General features: G+C 31.8%; 1 protein-coding gene across 3 annotated transcripts in view; it reads right to left on the bottom strand.

Annotated features, from left to right (window-relative positions):
• Nucleotides 1-16,806, bottom strand: part of LOC142322381 (excitatory amino acid transporter 1-like) — a 138,327-nt gene that overhangs the window by 99,004 nt on the left and 22,517 nt on the right. Inside the window, exon 1 of one of the 3 annotated variants that reach the window (XM_075361402.1) lies at nt 5,235-5,512. The exons of the other annotated variants lie outside the window; for them this stretch is intronic. The gene's annotated coding sequence lies outside the window, so the exon portion shown is untranslated. Of the gene's footprint in view, nt 1-5,234; nt 5,513-16,806 lie in introns of those variants that run through there. 3 annotated transcript variants of the gene reach the window in all.

The following is a 16,806-nucleotide window of genomic DNA, read 5'->3' on the forward strand; positions in this document are numbered from 1 at the left end:
AGTATCGCGCGCATTACCGGTTGCGAGACATTAACTTATCACCTAGCCTTGATGTTATTTAAAATGGATCCGAATGTTTGAAGCTGGTTCTATACTGGTTCTTCCACTGCACAGCCCCAAGGTGTCGTATTGGCTGCTATATCTTCTAATGGCATCATCGAAACGTACTTTTTTGAGGATCAACGAGCACTTACCGAAAATACCCAGCGATATTGTACAATGTTGCGAGATATTCTTGCGCCATCTCTACAACAGTTTTAAGGGTTTAATTTAGAAACATAGTTTAGCAAGATGGTGTCACATATCGCACATCAAATCAATTCAGAATCATATCAAAGCTGTTCAGCATTTATTTCCCAGTAAAGTGATTTCAGAAGGCAATATTACTGGCCCACTAGAAACCCCGACTTATCGTGTCTTGATTATTTCCTATGGGCTTACCTTAAAAGTAAGGTACGAGAGTAATCCAGCTGATACAAATCAATTAAAGATAAATATCGAGGCGCAAATAAGATTAATCTCGAGAGAAATGTGTGGACGCGTTATCAATACATTCGTTCTCGATTTGAAGAGTGTATACAATGCATCGGACATCATTTAGACAATATTGTTTTTGGCTCATAAATTTCTGTTGTCTGTACATTACTTTTTCATAAATAAATGTTTACAGAAATTTTAGGTTTTTTACTTATACGCAAATCATAGTGCCGATACCATTATTGGTCACCCTATTATTAATACGCTTTAAATTTTATAAGATAATCAGTTTCAAATTTCAGTTTTAATTGGTTATTTCTGGATCGTGGAGTATTATTTGAATTTGGAATTGAAAGTTTTTTGAACAGATATCGTAAACTTTCTTTTAATAATACATGCTGTTTTCTGTGTGAGGTTAAAAATAAACTATTTTACAATTTCGATATAATGCATTTATTTATTCAAACTTGAATTGTAAAGAGGCAGTTAAGAAAACACATTTAAAACAGTAAAAACTGAATTCTTCCTAAAAGTTTACCACCTAAAATACATTTAGTAACGAATGAAACTAAATCCACTTTATCTATATATATATATATATATATATATATATATATATATATAAATGAATGTTTGTCTGTCTGTATGACTCTTATACCTTCCTAACCGTTCATCCGATAGTGATGAAACTTTGGGGAATGGTTGGACGCATACCAGGGAAGGTTTTTGAATTAGTTTGGACCCGCTAGGTGGCGCTGGCGTCGAGATATTTCGAAAAATTGTATTTATGGTCCGATTTGCCTTATATTCAGAATACATATTATTTATATGGAAAGACTTATCTCTGAAAAAAAATGAACCCGCTAGATGGCTCTGGGGTTGAGATATTTAGAAAAATTATATTTATGGACCGATTTGGTTCATATTCAGAATATGAATATTAGTTACGTGAAAAGAAATATTTTTGCAAAAACTATACCAGCTAGGTGGGGCCAGTGTCGAGATATTTACGAAACAAACAAATACACAAACAGACTTTTTATTCTATATATACATATATATATAAAAGGCATGTTCGTATGTGTGTCCGTTAAAGACCAAAAAACGGACCGATTTACGCGCAGGCAAAAGGGAAAATGGAAAACGGGGAAAAAGGGTAAAATGTGAAAGGTAAAATTTGTGAAGTTCAGTTATTTTAATTTTTTACCCAATTTTCAATTGTGTTCATTTAAACTCTCACTCTCTCTCTCTCTCTCTCTCTCTCTATATATATATATATATATATATATATATATATATATATACCATTTCCGAAGCATTTCCGGGTCTGCTAGTACTTTATAAACGTAAATGGTGCAAATAAAATATTATAATTTTGTTAAGTATGGCTCGTTGGTGTAAGTATATAACTATAGTTAATGTATAAAAAAAACTCTTACCAACAAATGAATTTGACGCGTCAAAAAAAAAAAGAAGAAAAAAAAGCGCTTTCGAAATTATTTTCCACCTTAGAAACTCACATTTTCGTCATATTTGTAACAATAATAAAAACTTCACATGTTAATTGTATGAAAGTTGTGATATTTGCGTAATTATAACAGTTGGTTGTCATATATTTTAAAATTATGTCAACGTAAACGTCCTGTCAATGTGGTGGACTCAACTGTTCTTACAACTTTCATGTGAGCTCCTGAGGATGGAAATTAATTCCGAAAGTGCTTGAACGCGTCAGATTCATTTGTTTGTAAGGGTGATTTTTTTATATATTAACTATAAATAAAATATTGTTTAGGATATGAGATGAACATAATATTATTACCGAACTTTCATCATTAGTCTTAGATGTAATAATGAGAATGCAACTTCTCTTGAAACGAATCTGTAAATTTCACTTGCAAATCTTATATGTACTATTAATCTTATATTCACTATTAATTTCAAATTCTTAAAAAAAAAAAAAATAATAACTAAGAGTGATACAATAACAATAATCAAGGTTTAAGATCATCGATACATCATTTTTCTAATTAGTCATTAAAAATATAAAAACATCAAATCTTAACTAAACACTAGTACTGATGATAAAATTATGCGGTTCACAATTATGATAAAAAATTGAGGGTGGATTTTTTTTTTTACTTTTTAAAATATTTTATATTAACCCATTTCAATTAGTTTTATATTAAGGATTTTCTTAAAGAAACTGAAGAAAAGCTGGGAGATGTAATCAGTTAGAGGTTCTAAAGACGACCTCCTGTAAAGCCCCTCAAGGCTCGGAACGGAGGGGGTGGTGTGGCGACCGGTAACGTCAAAAGGTGGGTGTCTTCCCGCTACGGGGTTGGGATGAAGAAAAGATGAAAAAATAAGGTACCGAATTTTGATTACTTCTTAAATAAATTTTAAGCTGTGGTGAAACGCTTAAAAACGTTATAAAATAATTTATATTAATTATTTTATAAATAATCATTTCTCATTATCTTCAAGAAATTTGAGCATTTTTAGACCAACGATTTTCGATTTAACGATCATTTTTGAAGAAACTGTCATTTCATTCATGAATGATTTGAAAAAATAAAAAACTAACAAGGTTGTGTTAATAATCTGAAAAACATTTTTAATCAGATGTTTTTCAGCAAAAAGCAAAAATTATTATGCCATAAGTGGACTGATAAAGATACGATTGTTTATTTTCCATTAGAAGAGGTTATGTACAATAATCTCAAGGAATTACGTAATTAAACTGCACATGGTTTTATAAGCTGAGGTCCACATTGCAATCATGTGAAGTATATCGTTATTTGATTTTCCAACATATTTTCTTCTCTGTAAGCTATTTTAAAAGATTTTTTCCTTTTAAGTAACAGTTAATCCCTTTTGTAATACTGATTATGTTTAATTATTGTTTATATTTCTTAATTTAATTTAAAAACAAACATAAAGGTTTCATTTTTTATATAATGAAATTATTATTACTTGAAAATTACTAATATTTTTTTTTTTAATTTTCTTAATGCGTACGTTGCAATCCCTTCAACTTCTTTCTTTTGATAGATGATATCGCCACATAAGCTTGAAGTTTATGCGTGGGATATGGAAATATTGCGTATGAAAAATGCCGTGCCTGACTGGGATTCGAACCCAGGACGAAACGCCGAGATGCTACCACTCGCGCCACGGGTGCCGGCAACTAATGATCAATAAGCAATCCCATCACGGCCCAATGAGATGAGGATGATAATTAGAGACCGGATTATATACTACATGAAAACCTTGAAATATGCATACAATTATGCATGAAAAATGCTTAAAATATGAATGAAAAGTGTCAAAATATGCAACTTTAAATTATAAAAAAAAAATTTAGTTTTTTTATTTCATATCAGCATACAATTAGTAAGTAGTAGCTTAACATAACGATAAATTTGATAATTAACAATTATTTAACATTTTGTTACTTTTGTAAACATAAACAATCAGAGGTACTGTTCCGTGGCGCTCTAAGAGCCGTGCAGCTAATGGGTTTGGCCGGCTACAACGTAAGATTTCATTTATTAACAAGGTACCCTACCGAAAAATATTGTAAATATAGCAAAAATATGCAATTACTAGATTTTAAGAAAAATATGCAATAACCGGTGTGAATGGGGTTAATATGCAAATGCATATAATCCGATCTCTAATGATAATGTATGCCATGTAAGTGAGGTGCAGTTTTGTACAAACTTTTAGGCCGACCATTACTGAAATGTGTGGTTAATTGAATCCCAGCTACTAAATTATACACCTGCAACAACTGTCTAATACTCAAATCCTCGTGTAAAAGCAATTAACTTTTACTAGTATTCAAACCTCAGAACCTTCGACTTCGAAATCAGCTGTTAAACAACTGATTTGCGATGACCAGTTAACCGCTAGACCCGGTGGATTAATTACCTAATAATAATTGAAAAATCGTTCGTACAATAACTAATAAAATGTGCAAGGAGATAATAAAATATTAGTTTTTAGTGAAACAGGTTCATGTTAGATTAAAAAAGAGTTCTTTTCTTTAGTTGTTAAAAAAATGTAGTAATTAATTAAAATTGAAGAATTATTTGAGAATAATATAAGACCGGTATTAATTATTATCTGTAAGCGAGTTATTTAGTTCCAAACTCAACGGCAAGTGTGTAGCACGCCGAATTTATCTTTATTGTAGATTTTTGATTCTTAATTATTGCAAATATGTAGAATTAAGAAAATTTACTAAGTATTTTATAATATTTGATAAAAAGAATAGCTTTTTAATTCTAAACTTTTTAAGTGAAAATGTTTTAATAATATTTGTGTTTTACAGTAAGTTTGTTCAGAGAGTAATTCAATTATATATATGCGTTATGGTAGTCAATTGGTTAAAGCGAATTTATATACGTAAAAATTATTTAGTTTTAATAGTTAATGGATTCGAACCTTGTAATTATTTTAAAATTATTAATAGAATTATTAAAATTATTAATATTTTAATGGATGTATTCAATACTTTTTTTTTATTAAGATTTTAAATATTATCAATATTAAAACTGTATACAGAACAGCATTATAGGTTTAGATCAATAGAAATGTAAACACACACGGCAATCAGTAAGGCAATTCATTTTATCAATTGTGTATTGCATTTCAAAGAAACTGGTACTGAATTGTTTTATTTAAGTTTATTCAATAATTTACTATTATTAAAGGTGCAGTTATTATATAGATAAAATATACATTATACATACGTTTGTTTTTTGTTGACGAAGAGTTGAATTGTAAACGGTGTTTGTGTGTTACGCTTAGTTTGGTTTTAAATTAAAAACTTTGAACACAAGTTAAAGAATAATACAAGTTCTGAACAAATGGATAGTAACATTTATCTTTTTATTTTTTTATTTTTTTTACCTATCAACTATAAAGAATACTTTCGTAACACAATTTTATTTTTTACACACGTCGGCTACCAAGAAATTTTTCAACTTAACTCCAGCTCTGTCGACAGCCAACTGGTTGCTGCTGCGATTCGTAACCATCTCCATCATTCCCTTTCATTCTCTCATTCGTTCTGTCTCTTTCTATCTCTCTCTCTCTCTCTAAATTTACTACTGTCATGTTATCAAGGTCTAGGTGCGCGCGTAATGATTTCTATTAAACGTTTATTTAATTTTTTTTTTTATAACTTTCATTCATGTAAATTTCTGTCATTCATTAATGTTTTCTTTTCTTTGTTTAAGTTGAATTGTGGATTATATTTATTGTAATAAACGATTAGACTACTAATTATTTAGAAGTATTTATAATAATAATTAAACCATTTCTATATAATTATAAAATTATTAAAATTTTTTATTTATATCCTATTTTTTTCTACTAGGAGTTTGTAATGAGTTATTCACTGGATAAATTGAGGGTTCATTAATTTTTTCGTATGTTTTGTTCCGTATTTTAGGTATGACATATAAAGCAATTAAAATACAAAAATCGCAAATCGGGGTTTTTATATGAATATAACGATTTATTGTCATGGATTTAGCGACTTGATCCTACGGACAGAGTGTGCGGTACGTAGGAGTTCACTTAGATCGGAGTTTGACCTGAAAGTGTCACGTGAGGATGAAAAGAAAACTGAACGGGAAGTACAGGCAACTGAAATGACTGCTGCAAAGAAACTCGCTCCTCACTTTATCCAATAAAGTTCTGATTTACAAAGTTATCCTACGACCAATCTAGATTTATGGCATGAAGTTGTGGGGAACAGCAAGTAATAGTAACGTAGATATATAACGCTTCCATAGCAAGGTAACGAGAACAATTACAGAAGCACCATTGTTTTTACGGAATGATGAAATTCACGAATATCTGGAGCTTCCTACGATTCGTGAGGTTGTGAGACAGCACATTGTTAAATACCAAAAACGTTTAAAAAATCATGTCAACCAATTAGCGATCAATCTGCTTGATAACAGTGGGAACGTTCTAAAGTGTGAAACGTTTCCATGTGCCTGACTTAGGGGGTACTGAATGACAGTTTGTAGTTACAATCGCCAAATGTTATTTTTCTTTACTTCATTATTTATATTTGGTTTGATTATTTCTTTGTTTGTTATCGACTGTGTATTTGTTTATTGGCTTTTATTTGTTAATTGTTTGTTTTTATGGACTATGAAGTGTTGGCAGATATATTTTTTTACCAATGAACTTTAAGTTTACGGCTTACTGATAACAGTTATTATGGATTGACTTAATATAACAGTTCTTTAAGAACCCAGTTTCACGTGCTTATTATCAAATGATTTATTTATGGTACCAGTGAAGGAGCCGATTGTAAATGTACTGGTTGCGCAACAAAAAAAAAAGATTTTTATTATAATACAGTTTCTTTATGATAAAAGTTTTAAGTGAATTTTTAGAGTTGAATGTTGTTTGCGTTTCGGTGAGCATTATTATACACAGTAGCACATTCGCATTAGTGAAGAGGAAAATGGGAAAAATTTAATTTCAAAAAAATTCCTAATAAATGATCTGTTTATTACTTTTCTTACGTACCAGGTTTCTTATAACCATTTGATTATTACCCCTTACATATATTCACACGTACCTAGTATATAAATTCAGATTCTCTGTAATTCATCAATTTATTCAGGTGATATAATAATTGCTATTCGTATTTTTATTACATATAAAAAAAGACAAATATTTATCTATTTTGAGTAAGGTTTTTTTAGATTTTCTTCGAATAAAATCGGTTAGGGAATAATACTTGTAAGAAATTAACGTCAAAACATATTTTACATGAGTGCCCAAAAAGGTGTGTAATTGTTTAGGGTGTATACATGTATGTTTGTTCCACCGTAGCGGCTCAACGGCTGAACCGATTTAGATGTTTGATCCCGCGTTGGAATGCTTATGTTATCGGAGTGTAATAGACTGTATAAATATGAATGCATTTATATATATATATATTTATTTATTTATATGTAGTAGTAGCGATTTGCCGGTTAAAGCACAAACTTTAATGAATTAAATTAATGAACTATGAACTGTGAGGCATTACCTCTGTATGAGACGGGTTTCAACTGAATGATTCGAACCAATCGAATGAAAAATATTACAATAATAATAGAAATGAATATACGTTAAATAAAATATAATAATATTAAATAGATTTAAAGAAATTCTGTTTAATAATAATTGGACTCCCGTGGTAACTACGTGTGAGGCTAGAATGATGTCGTGGTGCGAGCATCTCGTGCGAGGCTAGTCCAATTATCACCATCAACTGGTAACAACGGATGTCCCTGGGGCGCTGTTTTGGGAGGTGCACTTATATCTCTGCAAACAATCGTCCGATTTTCAAAATTCAAACGTGGTATTTATTAGTAGGTTGAAGGCTAACTTTGACATGCATCATGTGCGTTCTCGATGTAAGAGATCGTGGTTAGTCAGAAATGTTATATCTTCGCAACTAATGTTCCGATTTTCAGAAATCAACCGGGGTATTTGCTAGTATAATACAAAACCACAATAGAACCAAACCAGAAAAAAAGTGCAATGTTTGTCAACAATGTTTATTTCGGAAGTTGTGCTTTTTAATATTTATTTCTTGTTTTTTAATTTAAACAAAATGGAAATGAAGATAAAATTTTTATTACATATAAAATAACGAAAAATATTTATTTTATTTATTTTGAGTAAGGTTTTTAAAATTTTATTTGAATAAAATCAATTTGAGAATAATACTCGTAAAAAATTAACGTCAAAACATTTTGACGTTAATCAAAACGTCAAGTTCAAGAAAAATCGGAGTTGTAGTTCTGAAACTATATTTAAACACACACATCAAAAATATATAAGATTTAAAATCATTCCATCTTCCACAACAAAGTAAAAATACAAAAACTAATTAAAATGAAATTTCATGGAATTTAAATAAAATTTCAAACTTAAAACCTGATAGAATTATTTTTATCGTATCATATGACCTATTTTCTTCTTTATTTAATTATTTTCCTATTTAAGGGGAAGTAAAAAAAAAAATTCTAAGTTTGTTCATTATTTTAACAAATAAAATATGAAAATTTGTATAAATTCAACCCACTGGTAAGGTATTTTTAACTAATTTATCATAAAATGAGGTTAAGAAAATAAATACTAATATTTCTGAAATATAATTAAGAAAAACATTCATTAAAAAAAAAAAAAAAAATTGAAAATTCATTCCCTTCTCTTTGATGTAAATTAAAATTTTTTCTATCTTAAAAAAGCCCCAGCCAATAAAACAATACAAATTTTTTTAGGATTTTTTTTGCTTTATGTCGTTTGAGTAGTTCAAAGCATAAGAAAATGTGTTTAACATATAACATAAAATTAGCTTGGAAACTCGTCCTTAAAGGTAAAAAATAATTCTTTACATTTTTTACTTTTGTTTTCTGAAATTGGTGCCCAAATTAAGGTTTACTATTGGAATTTTTGTTTAATTTGGCTTTGACTTTTAATAGTTGAAATTAAAAAGGATTAATAAACATATTAGATTTTTACACTTTTTAGGGTGATTTTTTTTATGGCTCTGTTTTATTAGTTCTCTTTCTGCAATAAAAGAAGATGAAGACGAAAAATATATGAATTCTGACTGGAGTTGTTTCTATTCCGGAAGTGGTCGTTTAGGGCTTAATAAATACTTTATTAATATTTGAAAATTAATTACATTTTTTCAATACGACATGTACCTAGTATTATTTATACCTCATAAATTAAGAATTTAATACATTTTTCATGAAAACTGAATTTTTTAAAAATATTATATAAATCAACATTGAACTACATTTATTAATTTAATTTGTAACATGCGGCCTTTTTGCAAAGCATAAATTTCTATCGTTTTTGGAGAGAACTTCTTTTGGTTCAAATTAAATTCACTGTATGTTCTTATGTATGTACGAGTATATTATTTCATGTACGTAGAATTAAAACGTTTTCTATTATTTTGTTAAAGGTCACCGGATAAAGCATTAATTTTTTACGGTAAATTTAAAAAAAAATAATTGCTTTAATGTCTTTATTAACCCCAACTGCCTTAATAAAAATTAAGAGAGGCTTAATGATGAAAGCGGGATAAATACACTGTTACTTTTGTAGCGCCTTTTAATTCAACTTTTAGGTTTAAATCCAGTTTACACCGGTTAACTTCTGTTGGCTAATAGATAATTACCTTGACGACCCTAGTTTTTAATCGGTGTTGTAATATCATTTTAATTGATGGAAATTAAATGTGATAGAGTGAACATACCCTGTTACCTCTGTTGATTACATCTCCTTCTTGTATACAATTGGTTGAGAGAGTACGTCTTACTGCTAACTCATTTGGATATTTAAGCAATACAAATGTCTTGAGGGATATTTTTTATAAAACAAAATGAAATCTGAAGGTTGTTAGGAGCAAATTTAGAATTTTTTTTTCAAATTATAATAAAAAAATATTCAGCTAAAAATATTCCGTGTTAGGTACAATGAAATTCCTACTAATAACAAAATAGAACTTCATGTAAACTGTGTTAGTGATAAATTTATAAAATTTTTTTCTAGTTATTTCAATTTAAAAACGTTTTCAAATCTAGAACGGCTCTTTAATTTGTGAGAAAAGAAAATTTGCGGCGTAGAGGTAGTTTTTACTTCCTTGTACAAAGTAAAGAAAGTATTGTGATCGCGAAAAATGTCGGTTTTCAGATTTCATTTGAGATTTCCTTTGATATTGGCAATTCTCATTCTGCGTTTCTCCTAAACTACATCGTAATTTTTCCGCCATCCATCTTTATTCCTTATTCTTGATAACTTTCCCGTTTTTATTTCTATTGTTTAGATCGGATCTTATTTGGTTCATACTGAAAAGCGGCACCTACACAGAATCTTTAATCTGATTATTGGGAGCGGGGGTGGTCTGCGGACTATTCCGGGAACTTGTGTTTCCGGAAAAATGCCTTGCGTTTTCCTCTGGAAGGAGTTTTTGTCATTTATTGAGATTCTCTGACTAGGAGACCTACTTGTTCTCAAAACGGCATATCCACGATTTATGAGCAAAGGAATCACATACCGATGAAACAATTAAACGCGAGAAGCGAACTGGTTTCCTGTTGCTTCTTTCATTTTGTTGAAGGAAGTTAAAAATCACCTTAACGAGCACGTCAGTTAATGGTATAAGATACATCGTAATTCTCAGATAAAGTAAGTATGATTCTTTTTCTTTTCCCCTCAGATGCTTTACATGCATCACACCCACAGGAAAGATTAGTACAGATAGCGTAAATCAACAAATTAAGATATGCTTTTCCCTTTGTAACAATACATTATTTACCTAATCTATATTCTGAATGTGAAGTTTATTATTAATAGTAATTTTAAAATATTAGCTTCAGCAACGTAAATTTCAGTTTTTAGTGAAATTTTTATTAAATTAAAATTGCTGGTGAATTTCATACGGTGGGCTAAATTTTATTTATAAATTTTAATATTTCAACAACTCTAAAAATATATATTAGGAAGTAATTTATTTAAAAAAAATCATTAACAAATTGTGGTTAGGTGAAAAATCGATAAGTTTAGGAAAAAAGTTGCTATTATTTGGGATACTGTTATAGATAAACTACTACTCGTATTTCTAAAACAATTTTATTTGTCGTCAGACGGATTTTAAAATAGCTTTAAATGACAGTCTTAAGATAATCAGGATTATGAAAAGTTATGAAATAAAATTAATATTTTTGGGTAAAAATTTATGTGTTTTGTTTAGGAACCGGGAAAAGCTACGGTAGACAAAAAGTATTTTGGAATTAGGTATAATTACAAAATTATTATTATTACAAAATTATTATCTGTAATTAGGTAAAACGTACAACAAACAATAAACACGGTGTAAAGCCGCCGTTTTGTGAAAAAAAATGGGTATTGAAATAACTGAGAGAGAACTTAAAAAGTTCTTTTAATTTTTATTAACAGGTTTCTGTCATTCATTTTAATTGTTCAGTAGTTATTTAATCCTTATATCGCAGTAATTATTAATTACTGTACAGTACATAATTACTTCTGTCATTTGTGGATTCGGCTATCACACTGAGATTTTGTTATTTAAATGACATAAATCAAAAAAATGATTTATCAAAAATTATTGGAGTTCATATGCACTTTTTATAGAAACCAGAAAGTTTCCAGTAAGTATATAATTAACTACGTACCAAAATATTTGTTTCAATTATGCAAATGGCAATGAACGAATTTACGGTGAGTTGAAAGAACAAACTTGTTGGACCTCCCAACCCCGTAGGGGAAGACACCCACTTTGTGACTTTACCAGTAACCACACCACTTTCTCCGTTCCGAGCCTAAGGAGCTTTACCGGAGGTCGTCTTTAGACCTTCAAACTGATTACATCTCACAGTCATTAGCCAGGCCTCGGTCGGTATGCCACCGATGTAAATGCCTCGGCAGACATTTGCATCAGTAAAATACAAATCAAAATTTGCCTTCAAGTAGGTCTCAAACGGACATCCTCACATCCAACCTAGCATGATTCCCTGAAACTAACTGACCGAAAACGCGGAAGCACGAACCCCGCGCCTAGTCTAAATTTGACAATACCGTTTGTGACTGTGAATTCCTCAGAAAACGAACGAGTTGTAAGTCAAATCAGTGCTACACTCATACCAATCAAAATTTTGTTTTACACAACATAGAAATTCAGACCTACACCTAATAAGTCGACCAAGGTGACACTCAATAGGTCACCTAACGAGGGGAACGTAACCTCATTACGGTCCGCGCTGGAGTCGGGGACAAACGCGCACTTTCCTCCGGTCCCATTATGGCGTCTCGCGCGGCATTATCAAGTCACAATCAGGGACCGCCACCGGCGGGACGAAGCCACGCCCGCGGTCGCACAGCCTACCAATCCCGGCAGCGCTACCACCCCCGCCAGCGGGAGCCCCAAATCGAATCGCAAACGATATCAATATAAACGTGGCACGATGCCAATGCAACTACCTCCAACCAATCCAGTGACTAGGCCGGAACCTTAGCCATCCGGGATCCTACCATGATCAAATACCTCGATTAAATTCCCTCTGCAGACCTACACACCACAAGGGCGCAAAGAAAACCAGCCACTATAGATCACTCCTCGCGAATCATCCAGTTAATAGGGAGGCCCAGAAAGGAATCTATTCTCTCAAGTTCCGTAACACCCCGTGAACGTTCGACCTCATATCAAGAACAGACATGTTTCTGAGGGTAAGAGAAACTGCGTGATATACCGATTGGGAGAAACCCATCTACTCGCACCTAAACTTAGACACTATAGAAAATTATTTTTTTAAAACAAAACGACTTTCAAGGGATTCCTAATTTTTTCAAATCAAAGGTAAAAAATTGCAAAGGAATTTAAAAAAAAACAACGTTTCTGAAAAGCGTCCAAAATAAAAAAATAAATATGAGATATCTAAGTAACTTAGGTAAAAGAATATAAAACTTTTTACAATTTTAATAGTGTTAAAAATTGTTATATCAGTTACATACAAATTTTCGACTCCGCGACTACCTATACAGAATATCCTATTTTAACGTACTTAAAAAAAATGAAATATTTGTTTCAAAATCTTTACTAAAAAATACATGGTATATGAAAATTATAACGACCAACAGAATATTAATAAACTATCTTTATTTATATTATATAAAATTAACCGACCATTCCAACGTTCAAGTTCGTCATGAGACCAGTTAACTAGCTAGATTTTAGTGTCTTATTTAATGAATATATTCGGAAGTTACAGGTGTATGAAAACGTTATTTTTATACTGAAAGTGATAATAATGCAACAAGTAAATAAAGGTGTTGAACCTTATTTTTACTAATTTAGGTGAAAAATGTAAAAAAAGTTTTTTAAAATTCTATACGAATTTACGGATCTTGCAGATTAGATAAGATATTTACCCATATCTTAGTCTGAGATAAAATAAATTAGCAAACTGGCGTCCGTAAGAGAAAAGATATCTCAATTCAAATCCATTTATTTATTATTAAACATCACATACACCATAAATGAAAGTAATATACTCAGTAAGTAGGATGTTAGTATGCTGTAGATTAAGAGTGTTAAAAAATACATCGATCTACAATTTTACGACTCCGCTACTATCTACACACAAAATTCTTAAAAAACTGTAAAAAACGAAATGCGTATTCCGTAAAAATGACTGATACGTACTCTTTTTTTTCTGTTTAGCCTCCGGAATCACCGTAAGGTATTACTTCAGGGAAAGAATGAGAATGATATGTATGAATGTAAATGAAGTGTTGTCGTGTACGCGTGCAGTGGTTAATTGAAACCCAACCACCAAACACCGGTATCCACGATGAAGTGTTCAAATCCACATAAAAGTAACTGCCTTTACTAGGATTTCAACCTTAAAACTCTCGATTTCGAAATCAGCTGATTTGCGGTGACGAGTTCACCACTAGATCAACCCAGTGGATTAAAGCCTATGTTTCGTAGCCAGTACGTTTCGGTACTGGTTACGGTAAAATTCAACCAATAAATAAAATATTCACACGTAGTTTAACTGGCGCCTTCTAAGCTGATTCTACAAGCGAAAATAATGAAAAAATTAATAAAAAAACAATTTTTCCGGAAACGCTCCGTTAGCAAGTTACGGCTAGTGAACAATTTCCTCTGATTCTTGGGCAAAGTGTAAAATAGAACCATATTAAACTTCGTCTAATATGTGTTATGCAAACATACGTTTGCTTTTCTACAAAGTGCAATGATGCAAAAGCTAGTGTCGTATTAAAGATAAAAATAAAATTAATAAAGTAAAAAAGACAGTAGGAATGTTATTCAGTCAATAAGGTTTAAATATCTTTCTCCAATTCACTGTCGAATTAAAAATTGATGATATGATTTCGTAAGTTGGTAACAGAAATCAACTGGCGATCAATACATTTTATGTCGTGTCATCAATGCATTGCATGTTCTGCGTTACTGCTGTGAATTGTCGTCAGTACAATGTAATTTAATTAAACGCGTATGTGTTTCTTTTGGTATTTAATTGGTGCCACACTGCAGCAATGCCTTTATTGTTTACAATTGAGGAATACGCCAACATGGTATTTACGTTATAGGTATGTAATGGAAACGCATTTGCCACTGCTGCAGAATATCAATAACGTTTTCCTTACTGCAGAGTTCCAAATCCTAATATAATTAATGGAAAATTCCATATTATAAAAGAAAACGGGTATACTTCACAGCTTTAGTACTCGCGACCGTTCTGCTCAACATGACGTTGATTGATGCAACCACTACTGAGGGTATTCAATGCAGACAGTAGACTACGCCTTTTCCGAGGGTTTGGAGTTTCCCTGTCTATGGTATGGCGGACACTTCGTAACTTATCATAATCAACCAGTAAAAAATCTTCACCCAAGAGCTCCTCCTCTTCGTTTGCAGTATTGTAAATGGATGAACCGCCGATTGCACAGGTTCATTTTTTCATTCTATTTACTGACGAGGCTCAGTTTATTCGGTAAAGCGTCAATAACCTTTGCAACGAACTCAATCGGGCAGAAGTCAATCCATACATAACAGCAGAACGTAATTTCCAACACCCATTTTGTGTCAGTGTGTGGTGCGGTCTAGTTTACGGTTGCTAATTGAACCATTCATTCTCCCAGGACGTTTAAGTATCGAAATTTACTTGTAATTCCTTAAGAAAGAATTTCCACTATAAGCGTCAAGATACCGCATGTACTTTCACCACCATGGTGCGCCTCCCCATTTTTCACGAGCAGTATTGGCGTACTTAAATGAGCAATTCCAGAGTGATGGATTGACCACGACGGACAATACAATTGGCACAAAAATCACCTGATCTAACACAGTTAAATTTTTGCGTGTGGGTTTGAAAGAAAAGTAAGTTCATACGCGGGAGAAGTTGTTTGCTTGTATTACTACAGACCTGCTCCATAAATTAAGGAAACTCGTGCATAATTGCGGAGAGCAACGCTAGCAATCCGGAAGCGGGCAGCCAAATGTATTCAGTAGAAGAACAGATTTTTTTAAATTTACGGTAAACTTTATTAAATGTATCGATTACATTTTTATTTTTTAACATTGTTTCAAATGTATATGTTAACTTCATTTTCTGCATGGGTGCATGGCAAATATATGTAATCGAGCAGATAGGACCGTTCAGTCACTGAATATACGATGTCATCTCATGCTGCTCCTCGAGCATTGCATATAAGAGATGGCTGATTTCGTCTGCTGATTTCCGACCTGGAGTAAGGCGGCACATGTTAAGCGAAATTTGAGCAATTTACAAAAAGTGCATAGAAGGACGTTGTCGGGAATATTTTCCGGGTACAGGACGGTTGCGTACGAGGTGGCTTGCGTGCTGGCAGATGACCCCCTATTGATCTACTGATTGGAGAGCGCACCCTGATTTACGAAGGCATGGACAGAAAGGACCCTAGAGAGAAAACTTTAGATGATTGGAACGAATGATGGAGATCGGGCGCGGAGTCTGTCTGGACAAAAAGGTTGTTGTCCAGTTAAGGTTACCTTATTCCGTGGATTAATTTGAAATTTCCTCCGGAGAATATATGTAGTCGTGTGTACTTACGTAATTGGATTTTCGACTTCATCGGTCAAGGAGTTTTTGTGATACCTACATCTTTATATATATATTTATTGTGTGCGTGTGTATGAAAGTGAACTCCTCCTAAACGGCTGGACTGATTTTGATGAAATTTTGTGTGTTCAAGGGGATTCGAGAATGATTTAGATTTACAATTTGGGCCACTGGAAAATGTTTTTTTTAATTAATTTTTTATTTATAAGTAGTTGTTGATTTTTGAATGTTTTACATTGGATCCGGCAGACAGCACTACCATTGCAGTATCGAATATTCAATAATATTTAATTTTAATTTTAGTTTGTCCCGACAGTTGGTGCTGCGATCAAATTGAGAAAAATATTTCGTAATTCTGTGTTATTATTGTGTTACACAAATCGCGAGAAAGTTTTTAATAAATAAGAGGCTAATAAATCAGATGGAAATGCAAAGGAAATTCCAATTTCCTTTGATCTGATCCAATCAGATCAATGCAAGATGGCCGCTATCAAACACAACGACCAATCACAAAGAGCCCGTATGGCTGTTGCCAATGTAAACAAAATCACAACTGATTAAGTAACAAGTAGGCAGCACTGCGATCGCGTTTAGAATTGTGCGCGTGTTGAGAAATATTATATTATTATTTATTGAAATA

Source organism: Lycorma delicatula, chromosome 3 (assembly GCF_047948215.1).
Source record: "Lycorma delicatula isolate Av1 chromosome 3, ASM4794821v1, whole genome shotgun sequence".
Taxonomy (NCBI): Eukaryota; Metazoa; Arthropoda; class Insecta; order Hemiptera; family Fulgoridae; genus Lycorma; species Lycorma delicatula.